Genomic DNA, 21,281 nt, shown 5'->3' with positions numbered 1-21,281 from the left:
TGCAAGAGCTACAGCTCGCCCATGACTATCCCGCTCAGGCACTTTACATTTACTTATAAAACTCATTTTTGTGTAAAGTTGAGTGAAACATTGAGTCACGCGTGGCCACTAGTGATGTGCGAACCCCCCCGATGTTCAGGATCGGCGGGTTTGCCTGAGTTTTTTTGTAAAGTTCGGGGCCGGAGATGATGCGAACTTGCGTCCGAACCCCGAACTCGGACTTTACAGATATGGGATGTGGTTGTAAAAAAAAAAGCAGAAAATTAATCATAACCATTACAATTATACTTTCCTGTCCAGCGACGCGTCCTCCCATCCCGCTATCTCCCGGCCGCATCTACTTTTGGGGCCGCTCATTAAGTTCCACAGGAACACTACCAGAAAAAGTTGAAGACTGCCGAGTGCAGTGAATACCGGCGGAACTTAATGAGCGGCCCTGGAAGCAGATGGACAGGAGGACGCGTCGCTGGACGGGTAAGTATAATTATAATGTTTATTGTTAATTTCTGCTTTTTTTTTTACAGCCCAAACTGGACCCAAACTGCAACACTGGTTTCCCAGGGAAAGACATGCTCCCAGGGAAACCCGTGTTCGGGACCGTGTGACCGATCACTATGTGTTTGGTATGGTCTCGAACTTTACAGTTTGGGTTCGCCCACCCCTAGTAAAAAGGCCACCTGCCCATTCCCGGCAGGGTCGGACTGGCCATCTGGCAAATCTGGCAAATGCCAGAAGGGCCTGTCTGGTCATGGGCTGCCTTGTCTGCAATGTTGTTAACAACAAATAAAACAAAGGAATGCTACGTACTAGTGAGGGTATCCATAATATTTAGTGTCTTTTCCAATGTAGAATCATGTACAGGTAAAGAATCCCTGCTACCAAGAAGCCGGGCCTGAGTGGTAATGTGTGGATAGTTGGAAAAATACAAAAACGAAAGGAAAAAGCACTAAAGACCGACCATGAAGTCCAAAATAATATTTAATTTATGGCATAATTACGGATAAAAACAGATTCAGGTAAAAATAACAGAACGATATGCAATGAATAGAGTGTACAATTATACTAAAGGGACGCACACCCAGGGATATGATAACATAAAGTGAAAAAGTGAAGCAAAATGTGACACAAAAAAGTATGTGGTGTGAAAATGAAAATTATATACACACATAGAATCAATGAGCAAAAGTCATGTTAAATATACTTAGTGCAAAAAGACAAAGTAAATGGATAAAAAGCTAGTGCGATGTAACTAAAAGTGTTACATAGAAGCACAAAATGGTAAATATACCGTAAGTATAAGCCTTCTATTGAAGTTGCAGCACAGAATAAATTTGTGTAACAAATATTACAAAGGTAACAAAATTAAAAAGTGTAGGTATATACCATGTAGTGGCTAGAACACCAAATAGCAGCACATAGTAAAAGTGTGTGGTAGAAAGAGCAGAGAGGCATGTGAAAGTGTGGACGAATAATCCTAAATAGGAAATCACTCACAAGGATCATGTAGGTCTCTGGCTCCTGGATGGCGTCCTCCCCAACGCGCGTTTCAGCACGCTGATGAAGGCTTACTATTTGGTGTTCTTGCCACTACATGGTATATACCTACACTTTCTAATTTTGTAACATTTGTTACACATATTTACCTCCCATGTTCTGAGGACAGACCTGTAGGAGATATGACCCCTGAAGGGTGCAGTGATGTCTGTAAAGTGCTGCACAATCAATATGCTTATTTATTATGCTTCATAAGAACGGACTCACTTTGCAGACATTATTGCCCCGTCAGGACTCGCATCTTATCAGTATGTCTTTGGAAGTGGAGCTGCTCATACTCTGCTCCATTCATTGTTTATGGGACTATCTGAGAACGCAGAGCTCCATTATTTCCAGTCGGTCCCATAGACAACGAATGCAGTGGAGGATAAGCCCGCACACCTCTACTTCATTCATTGTTTATGGGACCATCTGGGAAAGCAGAGCTCCGTTATTTCCAGACAGTCCCGTAGACAATGAATGCAGTGGAGGATAAGCCTGCGCAACTCTGCTCTATTCAAGAATGGGATGGATCTAGGACACTTGTGCACTGAGCTCTGGAGACCGTGTCATGGAGATTATTACGTGATGTTTGCTAGTACGTGGAGATGTCAAATGTCCCACAGTCAACGTCCGCCCTCGCCGGTCTCTTGTCTGAGGACACACAGACTAAAAGCCTTTTGTTCTCATCCCATAGATCGGTGCACAGCCGGCTGGTGCTGGTGGTTAAGCCCCCATGGGGCATCATGGTAACACTGGGGCTGGTGGTTAAGCCCCCATGGGGCAGCATGGTAACACTGGGGCTGGTGGTTAAGCCCCCATGGGGCAGCATGGTAACACTGGGGCTGGTGGTTAAGCCCCCATGGGGCAGCATGGTAACACTGGGGCTGGTGGATAAGCCCCCATGGGGCAGCATGGTGACACTGGGGCTGGTGGTTAAGCCCCCATGGGGCAGCATGGTAACACTGGGGCTTTCTTTTTCTTGTTGCTGTTTTCATTGGTTCTGACCAAGAACACAGAGATTCCTCCTCTCAGACCCATCTCAGAAAATGAAATCAGTGACCACAAGGGAACCTGCTCTTCCTTTTCATGACCTGTCGGTGGGCACTGATAGGCATATTGATGACCCAGCCATCAGGTAATGCTATGGTGGCTCAGTAGTTCGCGCCCTTACCTTTCAATGCTTGGGTCCTCAGTTCAATTCTGACTGAGGTCGGAGTAATTCTGCCTCTCAGTTGTACTTTAGAAATTGCAAATGGAGGTGCTCTAGTTTTTCCTGATCTTCCCATAGGTGCTGGTAGTAATATCAATGACTTTATCAAAGGTTTATCTTCCACGCAGCACGGTGGCTCAGTGGAAAGCACTGGTGATCTGCAGCATGGGGGTCCAGGGTTCAAATCCCACCATGGATGACATCTGCAAGGAGGGCTGCTTGCCTGTCTTCATTGGGTGAGTATCCTGAGTAGTGTCTGTCCTTATTGGATGAATGTCCTGATACAAGATATTGACTTGTTATATATTCAGCTCAGTGGTAACTGAGCTGTGAAAAGTCCCTTTGGACTTTGCAAAATATTTCATTTCCCTAAATCCAAAGGCTCAGAAACACAACAGGTAACACCATATTTTACAGAAACTGCCATCACTGGCCCCTACCTGAATGTTTTTGGAGCATGGCTGAAGGCACAGGAAGCACATACAGAGGCCTTTTGCAGATGTTATCCATGGTGGGATTTGAACCCTGGTCTCCCATGCTGCAGAGCACCAGTGCTTACCACTGAGCCACCGTGCTGCTCAGAAGATTAACCTTTGGTAAAGTCAGTGATATTACTACCAGCACCTATGGGAAGATCAGGAAAAACTAGAGCAGGTCCATTGTAGTTTCCAAAGAAGACCTGTGAGGAGGAATTACTCCAACCTCAGACAGAATAGAACTAAGGGCCCAAGCATTGAAAGGTAAGGGAGCTAACCACTGAGCCACCATAGGATTACCTGATGGCTAGGTCATCAATATGCCTATCAGTGCCCACCGACAGGTCATGAAAAGGAAGAGCAGGCTTCATTTGAGGTCTCTAATTTCATTTTCTGAGAGGAGAAATCTCATTGACCTCAGTCAGATTAGAACTAAGGACCCAAGTGTAGGATGGCAATGGAGGTAACCACTGAGCCACTGTGCTGCCTGAGAGTTTATCACTGGCCAGATCATCAATAGGACTCTCAGCATTTATGGGAAGGTCAGAAAAAAAACTAGAGCAGGTCCCATTACAATCACTGACAACAATTTCTAAATGATGGAGGTGCTTTTTAACCGGCCCCTGACTCATCAGACCAGCCATGGGTTACTTCGGGCATCATCTTCACTTTCTGTCATTGTCAAATCTAATAAATGAAGCCCGTAACGTTATAATGTGCTCATAATGTTACGTCTAAATCTAGCCATCTTGTTTATCCTCATCCCGCCGTAATTACCAAATAATTTTTAACAAAAGTGGCCAGTAATTAGCGGGGATATGAGGATGCACACACAAGGTACGGCTACAAATTACACCGAATGTCAAGTGTGTTTACACTTCTCACTTCTCCTTTATTAAATGAAGGATTTACGAGATCGCTGCAATAATTGCTTCATTTATTAAACATGATTAATCTGCCATTAATATTGCAGAATCGACAGGCAAGTGCTGTAAACATCTCTGCTTTCTATCATCTCTGGCAAGTATGGCAATGAGGGATCGTGCACACGAGAAAGCCACCGGCCCGGATGGTGGCAGACGCCGTTCCAGTAGATCTTAACTCATGTGCAGTTGTGTGGCCCTGTGGTACCGGGGCACATGTGTGACAAAGGGGTCTGTGTGACCGAGGGTCTGTGTGACCGAGGGTCTGTGTGACAAAGGGGTCTGTGTGACCAAGGGGGTCTGTGTGACCGAGCGTCTGTGTGACAAAGGGTCTGTGTGACCGAGACGCCGACCATGACTTGTTCTAAAGTGCCAGGCCCCTGACACCACTTATACCCCAAGATGAGATTGTCGAGGATGACAATGGTTAAAGGAAGGAGGGATGTGGGGAGGTTGACCTGACAGATGAATCTGCTTTTGGTAAGAGGCAGAGGGAATAGCTCAGTGTAGGAATAGAAGCACGGAGATGAAGAGAAAAGGGTGCCGTACTGAGTGTGACCATTAGAGGGCAGTCGGGAGCTGAGGAGAAGGTGGTTATGTAACTGCCATAGGTCAAGGTCACTCTCATTGGTCAGATGTGACTGTCAGGTGACAGTGGGCGGAGCTACCTAGGCTGGTAGTATAAAGGCTGAGGGAAGGTTCCAGAAGCTTGAGTCAGCCAGGGGAGCTCACTAGAAAGGAGGGTCTGCTGTTAGGAGAAAGGCAGTGGAGAGCCCTCAGAGAGAGCCTGACAATAGAGACGGTCACGGGGGGGTGACCCAAAGTACAGTAGCGTCAGACGGAGACGGTCTGAGTGGAATAAGTAACAGTGTACTCTGAACGGTGAAGCGCTGTGGTGGAAGTGCCTAGGGCAGCCACAGTCAGGAGAGCCGCAGAGGACACCACGACGGTTACACAGAGAAAACAAAGGTACCCGGGTTTGTGTAAAGAGGAAATGTGAACAGTCCTGTATTGAAGTGTGGACGTCGGCAAAAAGTTGTTGAATAAATTTGGACCTGTTGAACCCCAGTACTGTCTCAGTCTTCAGTCCGTTTGCGCTAAGGAGTGGGTCACCCCCCCAGTTCGGTTGGATCAGCACACCTCCCCCGCCAATCAGCATCAGCAGCACCACCTAATTACCTTACCTCGCCACCCCTACATTTGGCGTAGTCAGCAGGATAGTTGCTGCCAATACAACATCTTCAGCGGCAAGCCTGCCACCAAGTAACAAAGGCCCCTCAAGCTGTGTGGGGTGAAGAATTTTTTGTTTGTTTGTTTTCCCTGTGGATTAAATTTGAAACTGGACTGTGGATTGCTGGCTGCCAAAAATTACAACTGGAGCAGAAAAGTGTACTAAAAAGAAAAAAATGGTTGTGGTGATTTGGCATCCAAAGAAAGAGATACAGACATTGCTGATTGGTCTGGATGATCCGGGGCTATATCAAATCCGCCCCTGGGAGGAGTGGTGTTCATCTGGAGAGAACTGCCCCCCATGTTGGACCCTGGAAGATGGGTGGAGAAGCCCACCGCCGCACCCTCCAAGAACGGGAGTGGCCCGTGTGGAGAGACCTGCAGTGGCTGTTTGGTGCCATTCAGCTACTGGACCTTGGATGGCATGAGACGCTGCAGCTGTCGGGGTATCGAATGCCAGGAATGGCGGTGGCGCCAAGAATCGGAGACCCGTTGGGAGACCTGCCCAGGGAGCCTCCCCGCGGAGCTGTCGGGCCTGGAGGCCGGCCTTGTCGGACGGCGGGGTGAAAATCAACAGCCAAAAGAGGAGCAGTGGGAGAGCCTGCTGGGAGACGCGGCGGCTGGTAAGGTGAGCTTGTCCCCGGCCCCACCGGCGACACCCCAGGCGAACCCCGTCCCCACGCACCATGCAGCGGACAGACCACGGGGCCTTGACACCGGTCTTCGGCCTCCCCGCCCACCTCTTTACGTTGTGGTGCCTCCCGCTCTGAGTGACGGCATGGCCCCCGTCAAGCTGATTGCCACCGCATCGGTCCCACTCCCGGTCACTGCTGAAATCGGGCCATCATCTGCAGTGTCTGACTCACCAGCAATTACAGCCGCTGCTTCATCTGTGGCCCTACCTGTGGTTGCTCTGCCAGAGCCCGTGGACACCTCGGTACCAGCTGCGGCCTCCCCTGCGGCCACGCAGACGTCGCTGTCAAAGCCGGCTGTGGCCTACTCACCACCGGAGCCTGCGGCCGCTTCTGCTCCTCCCCCGACCTCGACCGCGGCCCACCCATCGGACTCTGCGGCCTATACCGGACCCTCAGCCTGGGTTGCGGAGGTCATCGAAGGCAAGAAGGCCAGAGAGCGGGAGATCTGGGGGCTGTTAAATGAAAAAGGAGAGGCTGGAATGGCGGCTCCACGTTCCATCGGGAGACTGGTGTACGCGAACCCGGAAAAAGGGTATAGCTTCATCCGGGATTGCGCCACTGGAGAAAAAGTTTATTTAAATGTGGCGTCCATCCGTCACGGCCGGGCTCTACAGGAAGGAGACTGGGTCTCTTATTATGAGTACTGCCCCCGAGGCTACTATGCTGTGGCAGTAATTGCGTGTCCTGAAGATTAGGTGCCCCCGTAAAAGGGACTCCCAGAGACACCCCAAGATTCCCAGGACTTTAAGCCCCCTTGCTGAGTTGGCGAAACACCAGCCTCAGGAGATGGCCCGGAGTACCGGGAATTCGATGCACCATTGTGCAATTCACCAGACAGTTTCACGTCCGAGTTAATAGAAACGTTTTTTTTTTTGTTGTTGTTGTTCATCTCCTGACATAGTAGGGACGCATACGGGGGATGCTCAGGTCAAAGGAAGGGGGAGTTTGTCAGTATGACAGTTCTTGATGTTTGAAAAAGAAAAGGGTGAAAAAAAAAATATATATATCTGTTTTGATAAAGACGTATTGCAAGAAATATGAAGAAGTGTGGAGTGAAGTTGAAATGTTAAAGTGCTATTTATTAAAAAAGAAAAATGTGTGTTCAGCAGGTCCTGGGTACGAAGAGTATGACGATCACGACTTATCTAAGTTGACAAGACGACGAGACAGGAAGAAGGTAGACAGACAAGTGAAGATAAAGTATGGGTCCATAGCTGACTCTGGATACTGGACAATGCAGATAAATAATATGATCATGTGTGAATGAACCTTAATTATAAATTCCAAGGCAATTTTTAAGGCCCATGCAATGTGCCCTTTCTGCACTTTGAGACATAACTTTTTTCCTGCCCCTTTCCAGTAGCCTACTGGCGTGAGCTGCACGCATCTTGTGCATATTGATAGAAACAAGTGTGTTAAAACTCAACTCATTGAATATAGGGACACCCGGTCATGGCCAATTGATTTTTCTGACCACTCACAATAATTATTATAGGGATTAATGGCACACTTATTAACTCCACAAAAAGGTTAAATCTCCGTGACGGCTCCAAAAGTTGACAAATCTCCCAGGAGCTGCAGAAGTCTTTCAGAACCTCCAAAGAAACAGCAATCGCTCATTGCCCTGGTATCCAGATAGCCTTTTAAAACTTTGTTGCTGGTAGTAATCCTGGAGATTGACCCATTAGCCCAGTTAGGCCTCTCATCCCTAACTAACTGTAGTCAGGTCTTCCAATGCAAGAATGATCTGTGTTTCATGGTTGTGTGAACTGGCTCTAAAGATCTTTTCCACATGACTTACAATTTTCTCCAAAAGGAAAAGCACTCCATCTCCAGGCAACTATTTTGGGAGTCTTGCCTTTCGTTTGCATACCCTTTCCTAGAAGCATCACCTGACCTCTAAGTCTTCGCGCTGTCCTGAAGGACAAATGTTACCCTCAGACCTCCGTCAACTGGAGAACTCACCACAGATCTGTGGATGTCACTTGTACAAATGCTTCTGTGCCTTCATGTATTGCCAGACAGACTGAATGATACAGAGGAAACGGAGGCCAGGGGGGGTAGACGTGGCAGCGGGCGGCAGTACAGGCACACCCTGGCCCTCCGCACTATTAACACACCGTAATTCACTCACTTGCGAGTCAGTGTCCATTCCACACGGCCGAGAGCCCTTTTCCTTTAGCACTACGCGATGACAGTCAGAGTCCAGGGTCATCTTCAACAAAACCATTTCACTCAGCTCGTCCCGTTTAGTCACAGAAACAGCACAAGATTCTTCGCAGAATAAAACCATTCCGTTCCCTATACTGTCCCTCCTCCAGAAATATCCACCGGATCCGCCGGTCCCGCAGCTTCCTTACTGGTCAGACTAACCCACTTCAGGAGTTCCCCGCCCGCTTCCCTTTCCAAAGGTGAAGTCGAGAAATGGCTCTTCTACTCCTTACCAGGCCATAAGCCTCGGACATTTAGGGTTGTTCCCATGAGGTTAGCTGCTACAATTCTGATGCTGCCAAAATATTCCTCACCACATGTGACTGTCAGCTCTAGGCCCTGGACTGCTGGGCTCCTTGCTTAAACGTTCCCCTCCTGGACACGACTGTCCTGTCCTTGCTCCCGGCTCACACAGACTGACTAATTCCAAGAAGTTCCCCCAACTAGTCTTTCTTCCTAGCCTCTCCTATCTAACCTAATCCTATTGGTCTATCATATCCATTATCCTATTCTATGCTATCCTATTGTGCTCCCCCTACTGGGCTAAATCCTATACTCTCCCTATTTCTATACAACATATGATCATCGGGACATTTGCAATATACATAAGTATAAGTACAACGTAATACACAATATATACATGTACATACACATTACACAACACATGAGATATGCTTTCTTTTTCAAAAACATAGTTAAATGCCAGGGACGTATGCAAGGAGTGTAGGGCATTAAAGGGAATCTGTCATCTATTTTTCCACATATAAGATGCGGCCACCGCCATCAGGGGCTTATCTACAGGATTCTGTAATGTTGTAGATAAGCCCTCGATGTAACCAGAAAGATAAGAAAAATGAGTTATATTATACTCACCGGAGGGGTGGTCCGGTCCAGGTCTGATGGGTGTCGCGGTTCGGGTCCAGCGCCTCCCTTCTTCAAGTGATGACATCCTCCTCCTTGCTTCCCGTCACGGCTCCGGCGCAGGCGCACTGCTCTGCCCTGTTGAGGGCAGAGCAGAGTACTGCACTGCGCAAGCGCTGGGAAAGGTCAGAGAGGTCTGGCGCCTGCGCACTGCAGTACACTGCTCTGCCCTCGACAGGGCAGAGCAGTGCGCCTGCGCTGGAGCCGCGACGGGAAGCAAGGAAGGGGATGTCATCGCTTGAAGATGGGAGGCGCCGGACCCAGACCGCGACACCCATCGGACCCGGACCGGACCACCCCCGGTGAGTATAATATAACTCGTTTTTCATATCTTTCAGGTTACATCCTGATGGAGGTGGCCGCTTCTTATAATGCGAAAAAATAGGTGACAGATTCACTTTAAACTGGCCCCCATACACCTTACACAGAAGTGGGTATCCTGTAGGGCTGAATTATCACTTCCAGGACACCTTGCTTTTTACGCTAAAGATCATTATTAATGACATTGGCTGGATATTTTGGGTCGTTGTTCTGCTGAAGAATAAATTTGGAGCCAATCAGATGCCTTCCTGATGATTTTACATGATAAATAAGAATCTGCCTGTATTTCTCAACATTGAAGACCATATTAATTCTGGCTAAATCCCCATTTGCAGAATGGCAGCCCCAAACTTGAAGGACCCTTCACCATGTATCACTGATCCTGCACTCATTGTGACTAAACTGCCCGCATTCCAGCACCTGTTGCCAATTTTATGTACCCCAATTAATATGTTTTCGTGCATAGTTGAGTCACATGGATTTGGTTCCATGGAGAATGTTGGGCTTTTGGTCCAAATTGTTCTATGAAGACCATGGAAAATGATAGGAATTGAAGGAGTTAAATTGAGTTCTGTCTATGTTGCATTCTCTTGTTTAAAACCTTATCTGTTCTTCGAGGAGATGTCTCAGACATCTCCCTTGTGAACCAAGGTCAAATACCTCTGCTTTTTCGCCTAAGTGACTTTCTTTGTCTAAAACAAGTTGTAAAATCATTTGTACTGCGCATGTCTGTAAATGTCTAAATTCTTTACTATAAAAGACGGAAGCCTAACTGATAAGCCAGAGGCGTCTTGGAGGCATCCTGAGTTGTACCATACAGCTGGTGTCTGTGTAGTTCTTCTCCACGGAGCTGATTTAATTAGAGACATATGATGCTTCACACCTAAGAACATCGGTCCTTCAGATGAAAGAGTAATCTGAGGGATCCCGACAGTTTCCTGGCGCCCGAAACAGGGACCTGATATAGGCACCTCTCCAAGACTACCCGATCTACAGACCACTCCAGTTACTGATGAAATTGTGAACAGCAGACCTAAACACCTGGCCAGGTAAGAGATCAATTTTTCTCTTCTCTGCTCTTCATAATCTATCATTATAACTAAGGTCCGTATAAAGGGGAATCTAGTAGAGGAGGGGGCTGTAAAATCAGGTCCATATAAGAACTCTGAGGAAATCGGGTGTGACACGCATATGTAATTTCTGCTCGAATGAGAGGTTACTGTAGGTTCTGTGTGTGCACAGCTATTTTTAGAAAAAGAGCTGATGCAAATCAAAATGGGAGAGGTCTGACATTACGGAATATAAGGCTGGGTGAACAGTCCATACTGCGCAGCCCGGACGGACAAGTTTTTCACAATAGACGATTCCGCACTAGAAATAGAGGAGGTTGTTGAATGGCTACTTTGATTTGAAGGACTGTGAAAAGTAGACAAATAAGCTGCACAGTAGGTATTCGTTCAAAGAGTGGTGATATTGCCTAACTGGGTCATGTGACAGCGTCCTTTCGGGGAGGTCACCGCCTAAGCTTAAATCAACACCCTTTACGAATAAACCTTGTGACAGATAAGAGTGTGACCGAATGAGCACAGGACCGTGAAATGAGCCTGTGACAGGATATGACTGAAGAACCCCGACAGATGGACACTTTATTTACAATCCTGTGTGTTGTGGGAGTATTTCTGTTCGGATGCTACATAGCATATAAGTACACGAAACACGTAGTACACCGAGGAACAGACACTCCATTTAGCCTGTTAGCACCTTAGGAAGAAGGTAACGAGGTATAGTAGAGCCTAGTCTTGAGCTTACCCAATACACCACCTAAGGCAGGGGACTAACAGGAAGACAACAAGAGAGACAGGATAAGAATAAAAGATAAGATGGGGAACAGTCAGGGAAAGACACCTGAAGAAGGAAATCGGTTATGTGATATAATTGAGGATAGATATGGAAGTAGTGCAGCAAAGAACCTGGAAAAAGTATTAATCAAATCCAAAGTGCAAGATAGGCAGGCTGTGTGAATCCTTGTATATATGTCTATGAGAACCTCTGAATAAGATGAGAGATGAGTAATTGAGTAAAAAAAAAAAAAAAAAAAAATCAGTGAATGAGCACGTATGAATGAATCATCACACATCATTTTTGTGTCAAGAGATTTGTGACCTTTCTAGTTGTGGTGGAATCCCGGACAGATGCGTTATAGATATTTCAAATCTACATCTGAGACTGAATGAATTGAGTAATGATATAGTTCGTGTTATATGTGGCATTACATTGTAAAGTTTCCTGAATGCATTTGGCCAGAAAAAGGGCAAGACATGGTTAATCTCATTATACAGTTATCTGCCCTTACAGTGAAATCCCGTGATTTTGAGTTTCTTTGTAGAAATTGATTTTGATAAGTCTAAAGAACTACAGAATTCTGTGAAGGACGACGCTGCATTCTGACGGGAGGGGTGAAGGATGGAGCTGCGTAGTTTTTCTTCTCCCTTCGCTCTTATCTCTGCTGAGTGTGAGCTGTGCTCAAAATTCTCTGTAATTCTATCCGTAAGGTACACGCTGAAAGATTTGTGCATTTTAAAGCAACAGTACTTAATTGAAGATTGGAAGTTAAAAGTAAGATTTGGTGCCTAATTTAGAAGGGAATTGTAAGTGATTGCTTGGTCATTAATGTGTTTGAACCTGCTTCTAGTTGTGTGATTGATTTGTATAGCAAATTGTGTCAAATTACAAGAGACAGAGAAGGAAGGAAGCAGTAAAACAAGGGGACAAACATTGAAAAAGGCAAAAATACCAGAGTGTGAATGTTTGGATGTACAAAAAGGCACAGACAAGGGAAGAAAATAGCAAGTGAATAAATGATGCTTGAGAATGTGCAGCAGTATGGAAGGTGTATTATGAATGTTTGATTGACAAAGTGTAACCAGAGACCCAGACAAAACAGATGGACTTGTAAACACTGTGGTCAGACTCAGACAAACCCAGACTGAATAGCTACTTGTGTGACCTGTGCTACTGACCTAAGAGAATTGCACTAAATCCTATCCAGACAAGATCATAAGAAGCTGACATAATAGTGTGGATAGTGGGTAGTGGGGACATTGGCCCTTGAGGAGTAAGCTGACAGTAGACATCAGACGGCCAACCCCAGCAGGACCTAGAAGTGTGACTAGAATAAGAAAGATACAGGTGTATTATCCCTGGAGCCCCTCTGACCAGCTAGCTTTGCTGAAGCAGCTGCCTGCCCCTGAAGACCAACCATTCCCGTTTTACAGACACATAAAGGAAGTACAGCAGACATATAAGTGTACCTGGGCAGACCTAGAGAGGTTGGTGAGTTTAAAGGCAGGTGACGCACTAGATCATATAATTAAGACACACAGATGTGACAAAGGATCAGGCTTGGGGCATGGATGATAAATCTGCACGATCTGGGGAGACGTACTGTGAGTCACTAAGACAATGGACTGCAGTGGAACAATCAGAGCAGTCTGTACTCCTGACTAATGTGACACAGCAAAGAGGAGAGAGAGTAGAGATGTACCTTGGACGGTTACAGCTGAAATGGGCAGACATGGGGTACATTTGCATAAACCCACTTGATGTTAGAATACTGGTGAATGCATTCATTGACGGTATGAACAAAGACTTACAAGACGCAGTACAGACAGCCAGACCTGAATGGAGACATGTAGATCCGAAAGACCTCCTTAAGGTAGCTAAAGAAATTGAGCAAACAAGGACAATAAAACGACCTGTCATGTATGCTGGAGCACAAGGAAAAAAGTGGAGACGTAATAGGAAAGGCATGTGAGATGACACATGACATCCATGCCATACTCCTACAAGTTCAACCAAAACATCTGTCTATGGCCAGACAGCTCCGACTTGAGTGTGCTCTACTAATTCCTGAGTATGTCACTCCTCAAAAGATGTAACGTTCTGAATCCAGCCACCCTCCTGCCTGTGGATTCAGAAAAGGGGGAATTGGTGAGCGTATTGGCAAGTGAGGAAGGATACTTTGACATGACGCATGAACATGTCTGCATAGAACTGATGAGTCAGGAGACAGTTGGGTTTGCACACATTCATGAAAAACCTGTTCCTAATGCAGACTTTGAGTTTCTTTTTTGTAGATGGCCCCAGATACCACCAGGATGGACGATTCTACACTGGATATGCAGTAGTATCCTCACATGAGGTAATCCGAGCGGAACCACTCTCTCCTCACATGTCGGCGCAGGAGGCAGAGTTGAAGGCACTCACTGAGGCGTGTAGAGCCGCTGCAGGTAAAGTCGCTAATATTTTCACAGATTCGAAGCCCATTAAAAATGCAGAGCTGGTGAAACAATTGATGGAGGCATTGATGTTACCAGTCCAGGTTGGCATTGTCAAGGTAAAAGCACACACAAAGGTGACTCCGTGGAGGTAGAGGGCAATAGAAGGGCGAACGAGGCTGCTAAAATAGCACAAGGCGGCCTAGAGAGAGCAGTGGACGGTGGCGGGGAGTCAGCGTATTCCAGCCACATTGGGTCTAGATGTCCTGAAATCCCTCCAGCAAAAGGCTGCCCAAACAGAGAAGGTACACCGAGGGAGACTGGGAGCTGAGCTGAACTCAAATGGAGTATGGGAGAATAAGGATAAAATGTGCCCACCAAAGTCCCTGTTCCCAATCATGGCGCAAGCAGCACATGGCCCCAATCACACCTCAAAAAGTCACATGTGTGCCATGGTAGATGCCTTCTGGATCGCTCCTGGCTTCAGTTGCGCAGCCGCGAAACTTGTACAATCATGCCTCATCTGTGCACAGCACAACCCAGGTAAAACAGTAAAAGTCCCTAAGAAAGCGACACCTAGGCCTCTCTACCCGTTTCAGAGACGGCAGATTGACGACATACAGCTACCAAGGTAGGAGTGTATGCAAATATCCTAGTATGTGTAGATCTCTTCTCTGGATGGCCAGAGGCCTACCCGGTGAAAACGGCTACAGCTCGAGCTACTGCAAAGAAACTGGTGATGGAACTAGTACCACGATTCGGTGTCCCTGAAACAATTGAATCAGACAGAGGTACACACTTTACTGCTGAGGTAATGCAAAATGTAATGCAAATGATAGGTGTAGAACAAGCATTTCATACACCCTACCACCCACAGAGTTCAGGGAAGGTAGAGAGAATGAACGGGACACTAAAATTGAAAATACAGAAAACCATGGAACAAACCCATAAACCATGGCCAGAGTGTCTCCCATTAGCATTATTCTCAGTAAGGTACACACCCACGGGGAAAGCTAAACTGTCACCCTTCGAGATACTGTTTGGAAGACCACCGAACACAGGGTTGTACTACCCACAGGTCTTAACACTCAATGTGGATAATTTGACAAGTTATGTAATCCAGTTGCAAAAGCATTTAACTCAAATGCATTCTCTAGTTTTCTCTTCCATTCCAGATCCAGATAGTGTGGAAGGAACTCACTGTCTACAACCTGGTGATTACGTATATGTCAAGAAACACTCCAGAAAGACCCTTGAACCCCGATATCAAGGACCTTACCAAGTACTCCTAACAACGCCTACTTCTGTTAAGTTGGAAGGACGACCAACCTGGATCCACGCATCGCATTGCAAACTAGCCACAGGAGTTAACAAAGCATAAGAGTGCATAATGTTTTGGTTTGGTTTTGTTGCATTATCTGTAATAATGGTAGCTGCGTGGGACAATCTAAATTCTCCAATGTCCTTGAATAATAAGTTTATACAACATCATGAAAAAATACTAAATGATTGGTCAAAAGACACTCAGTCTCCAGCAGATTGCTGGATCTGCACACATTCACCAATATCGGCCACTAGTATTCCGTTCCTTGTTATTCCTGTGCCACCCGAGGAATTATTTGCCTGGACCAGTTGTTCTGATACACTTGCTAATAATGCCACAAATAATGTGAAGTTATGGAACACAACTGTTGAAATACCTATTGTGGGATGGGTAGGATACCCTTGGTGGCAGGGTAACCTTTCAGGAAGTAATACACACCTTCAATATCTGGCATATAAAGGGGGAGCTTGGGTACCCAGGAATAGAACTCGATTAACCTACCTGGGGCAAATTCCAATGTATAGCCTACAAGTTAGTTTTAGTGTAACTTCTCACTCTACTGACGCCTTTAAGCCAATACTGCTAGAAAGAAGGTTGCATAACACGTCCTGGGAGTATTCCAATTTATTTCCCCAGGGCACTAACGAAACTTGTATTAATATTTCAGGTAATATACCTTGTAACGAGTCATCTGGATATGAGAAAGGAACTCCCACCTGTGGAAATCCCGATGTAGGGTATTGTAGCCCTTTAGGACAACTTCCAAATTGGTGTATGCTTCAGAATGTATCTGCATTCATAGATTTAGTCCATAGACTGGTATTACAACATTCAGCCCTATGGGACCTACCTAGTGACATGTTCTGGGTATGTGGAGACAATGCATATAAATGGTTGCCAGTAGGGGTAAAAGGTGCTTGTACTCTGGGTCGTTTGACTCCAGCTACCTTTGTTATTCCGAATGACCAGTTGAATACTCAGAGCATACCTAAACACACGTTGTACAAAAGAGCTGCTGACAATACACCTCGCCTCTCTGGGAGACCACATATAGTGCAGATGAGTGTGGCTAATAAAATTGTCAGTTCTATTTTTATTTATCCTATGATTACTCAAATGTGGGATAAATTAGTCAGGGCTACAGATTACTTAGATGACCAAATATGGGATATATTGGATATATTGAACACCACCGTTGCTGTCCAAAATCATTGTTGTCTGTATCTTCGTAATATATGTGCTATTGAAACTTGTTTTTTGGTGTATCTCTGTATGCAAGAAAAGATGTAGAAATAGATAAGGAAGTTTGACTGTAAACAACAAGAATTTAACTATTATTCCTTTGAGTCCTAGATTGACATCTCATTTCTGGCATGAAGGAGCGTACTCTTGTGATGACAGACGTGGCCTTAGTAACCAGGGGATGGAGAAGGTAAAAGAAGACCTGTCTCCCTTGGGCAACCCGTCGGCCTGGGATAGTACCTGGTGAACGAGCCACTATCCGCTGTTGTTGCAGGATCCAGTGTTCCAGATTGTGGAAAATGAAGATGTCAAAGGGGGGAATGATAGGAATTGAAGGAGTTAAATTGAGTTCTGTCTATGTTGCATTCTCTTGTTTAAAACCTTATCTGTTCTTCGAGGAGATGTCTCAGACATCTCCCTTGTGAACCAAGGTCAAATACCTCTGCTTTTTCGCCTAAGTGACTTTCTTTGTCTAAAACAAGTTGTAAAATCATTTGTACTGCGCATGTCTGTAAATGTCTAAATTCTTTACTATAAAAGACGGAAGCCTAACTGATAAGCCAGAGGCGTCTTGGAGGCATCCTGAGTTGTACCATACAGCTGGTGTCTGTGTAGTTCTTCTCCACGGAGCTGATTTAATTAGAGACATATGATGCTTCACACCTAAGAACATCGGTCCTTCAGATGAAAGAGTAATCTGAGGGATCCCGACAAAAAAGACATGGAAAAAGACTTAGGCATCTTAGTCAATAAGAAGCTAAATTGGAGTGCCCAGTGTCAGGCAGCTGCTACCAAAGCAAATAGGGTCATGGGATGCATTAGAAGAGGTCTTGGGACACGAGAAGAAAACATAATTCTCCCTCTGTACAAATCACTCGTCAGACCACACTTGGAGTATTGTGTGCAATTTTGGACGCTGGTGCTCAAGAAAGACATTACTGAACTTGAAAGGGTTCAAAGGCGGGCTACTAAAATGATAAATGGAGTTGGTTTACTACAATATCCAGAAAGGTTATCAAAATTAGGTCTATTTACTCTAGAAAAGAGAAGACTTAGGGGAGACTTAATATATATGTACAAGTATATCAGAGGGCAATACAGAGATCTCTCCAATGAACTGTTTGTACCAAGGACTGTGACAAGAACAAGGGGGCATTCTCTTCGTTTGGAGGAAATACAATTTCTGCACCAGCATAGAAGAGGGTTCTTCATGGTAAGAGCAGTGAGGCTCTGGGATTCTCTTCCTGAGGAAGTGGTGATGGCCAACTCACTGAATGAATTCAAGAAAGGAATGGAGGCTTTTCTTGTGAGTAACAGTATAGAAGGGTACGAATAACAGAATATTATAGGTAGATGGTTGACCCAGCTTAGGGGAAGGAATTTTTTTCCCTATGGAGAAAATTGGCTTCTACTCTGTGGGTTTTTTGCCTTCCCCAGGATCAACAATGCAGAACAGCTGCACTAAAAATAGGCTGAACTAGATGGACATAAGGTCTTCCTTCAGCCTTCAAAACTATGTTACTATGTTACTATATTACTATTCAGATGCCTCTGAACAGTAGATGGGTGTAGCTGGTTCCACTGGCTGCGGACAATTCTGAGTTGATGGCACTGCTGGATATCTTCCGAATTCAAAGTGAAGTAACATGATGTGTCTTTCACCAGCTGCACTAAATTTCCTTGGCCAATCAATGCTTATACAGGTGTGTCCAAAAGTATTGACACCCCTGCAATTTTGTCAGATAATACTCAGTTTCTTCCTGAAAATGATTGCAATCACAAATTCTTTGGTATTATTATCTTCATTTAATTTGTCTTAAATGAAAAAACACAAAAGAGAATGAAGCAAAAAGCAAAAGATTGATCATTTCACACAAAACTCAAAAAATGGGCCAGACAATAATATTGGCACCCTCAGCCTAATACTTGGTTGCACAACCTTTAGCCAAAATAACTGCGACCAACCGCTTCCGGTAACCATCAATAAGTTTCTTACAATGCTCTGCTGGAATTTTAGACCATTCCTCTTTGGCAAACTGCTCCTGGTCCCTGATATTAGAAGGGTGACTTCTCCAAACTGCCATTTTTAGATCTCTCCACAGGTGTTCTATGGGATTCAGGTCTGGACTCATTGCTGGCCACCTTAGAAGTATCCAGTGCTTTCTCTCAAACCATTTTCTAGTGCTTTTTGAAGTGTGTTTTGGGTCATTGTCCTGCTGGAAGACCCATGACCTCTGAGGGAGACCCAGCTTTCTCACACTGGGCCCTACATTATGCTGCAAAATTTGTTGGTAGTCTTCAGACTTCATAATGCCATGCACACAGTCAAGCAGTCTAGTGCCAGAGGCAGCAAAGCAACCCCAAAACATCAGGGAACCTCCATCATGTTTGACTGTAGGGACCATGTTTTTTTCTTTGAATGCCTCTTTTTTTCTCCTGTAAACTCTATGTTGATGCCTTTGCCCAAAAAGCTCTACTTTTGTCTCATCTGACCAGAGAGCATTCTTCCAAAACGTTTTAGGCTTTTTCAGGTAAGTTTTAGCAAACTCCAGCCTGGCTTTTTTATGTCTCGGGGTAAGAAGTGGGGTCTTCCTGGGTCTCCTACCATACAGTCCCTTTTCATTCAGTCGCCGATGGATAGTACGGGTTGATACTGATGTACCCTCGGACTGCAGGGCAGCTTGAACTTGTTTGGATGTTAGTCGAGGTTCTTTATCCAACATCTGCACAATCTTGCGTTGAAATCTCTTGTCAATTTTTCTTTTCCGTCCACATCTAGGGAGGTTAGCCACAATGCCATGGGCTTTACACTTCTTGATGACACTGCGCACGGTAGACACAGGAACATTCAGGTCTTTGGAGATGGACTTGTAGCCTTGAGATTGTTCATGCCAACACCTGTTAGGTGCCACAGGTAAGTTACAGGTGCGGTTAATTACACAAATTAGAGAAGCATCACATGATTTTTCGAACAGTGCCAATACGTTTGTCCACCCCCTTTTTATGTTTGGTGTGGAATTATATCCAATTTGGCTTTAGGACAATTCTTTTTGTTTTTTTAATTTAAGACAAATTAAATGAAGATAATAATAACAAAGAATTTGTGTTTGCAATAATTTTCAGGAAGAAACTGATTATTATCTGACAAAATTGCAGGGGTGTCAATACTTTTGGCCACAACTGTACAGTCCTCAATGTTGTCCATTTGTTGGTGCTTCTTCAAAAGAGCTTGAACAGCACATCTTGAAACCTCAGTCAGCTTTTACATCTTTGCCTGGGAAAGACCTAGCTGATGCAGTATAACTGCCTTGTGTTTTTTTCTCTGCCTAATCTTGCCATTATGTGTTAACTGTGACATGAAACCTCCTACACAGTTTATTTGTTGCTTAATGACCATGAACCTACATATAAACATGATAATCATTATCAGCTGTTGGTAGAATTACTCATACACCTGACTATAATTATTATTATTATTATTATACATTTATATAGCGTCATTTATTCCATGGCGCTTTATATGTGAAAGGGACAAATATAGACAAGTACAGTAAACATGAGCAATACAAGGCACACACAGGTACAGAAGGAGAGAGGACCCTGCCCGCGAGGCTCACAGTCTACAGCCTACAAAATCCCAAGCATTCTTAGAAGAATCAATGCTATTTTGAAGACAAAGAGTGGTCACACCAAATATTATTGCGATTTCGATTTCTAATGTGTTAATTCACTTTCCAATTTTTGTTAATTGATAAAAATAAACTACTAATGCTTCTATTTTTCAAAGCTTCTTGATTTAAAGCATTTTTTTCCACGCCCGTCTACAATTTTTGCACAGTACTGTCTATTTACTGGTTTTATTTTATTTTTTTTTGTCATTTTTGCTTTGTTGCAGTTGAATTTATCTATAGACCCAAAGTTTACATATTGTTGTCTAGGGCTAGAGATATAGCAATAAATTGCTTCACGATAGCCTACACTATTAATGTAGTAATCTACAATATATCGTCTAATTCTGTCTGTCTCTCTGTAACGGAAATCCCGCATCTCTGATTAGTTGCGCCTGGCCGGCCGCGACCAATCAGCGACAGGCGCAGTTCGGCCGCGAATTGGCAAAGAATTCGAACAACGCACGCCACCGCTACGGTCAGGAGATCTGCAGCGCTAGCTGCTGATCTCCCGACGGTTGCCGCGGGTCATCTCCTGCCGCACGGATTTGCCGCAATCGGCAATATTGGCGCGGAATCTTCATAAATAAACTACATACATACTCTAGAATACCCGATGCGTTAGAATCGGGCCATCATCTAGTGTATGTAATAATGTAGTAAGTATAAAAGAATTATTAATGTAGTGCCGTTCTGATATATTTGCCTATAGATTGGAGCGCTGCATTAAAAGCGCAGAACGCCGAGGCGCTGGAAGTAAACAGAGTATCGCGCCAAATAACGATTAGTCTTCTCTTACAAAATAACATCAAATATCCCGCTACATGGAGCTTCTCACCTACGCGGCCTGCACGAGAACTAAAGGTCAATGGGGGAATGTTCAGACCAGTTTTCCCCAATTTATTTCCACATCTCACGGAACGTACCGTGGTTTGAGGAGACTAATCGTTGACAACCAAATGCTGTCAAGGTTGTGAGATTACCGGCGGCTCTCGGGCTAAATGCAGCGCTTAGTTCACAGTTTATCCAGATTGTTCCCCTGCAGCAATTTTATTTCAAATGAGTCAGTTAGTAGGAAATCATGTACAAGGCCCCCGAAGCAGATGTTGTAGGTCGGAGTTAAGTACATCAAACTATGGACCCAAAAAGAAACATCTGATAGACTTTATACAAGTAAAAGGCTGAAATTGTACAAAAACAGCAGCAGAAGCTCGGGAGAAAAATCCAGAAAATGTCATTAAATCAGT

The sequence above is a fragment of the Dendrobates tinctorius genome, unplaced genomic scaffold (assembly GCF_039654945.1).
Source record: "Dendrobates tinctorius isolate UK_male_01 unplaced genomic scaffold, ASM3965494v1 ptg000059l, whole genome shotgun sequence".
Lineage (NCBI taxonomy): Eukaryota > Metazoa > Chordata > Amphibia > Anura > Dendrobatidae > Dendrobates > Dendrobates tinctorius.
Note: the sequence above shows the minus strand (reverse complement) of the source record.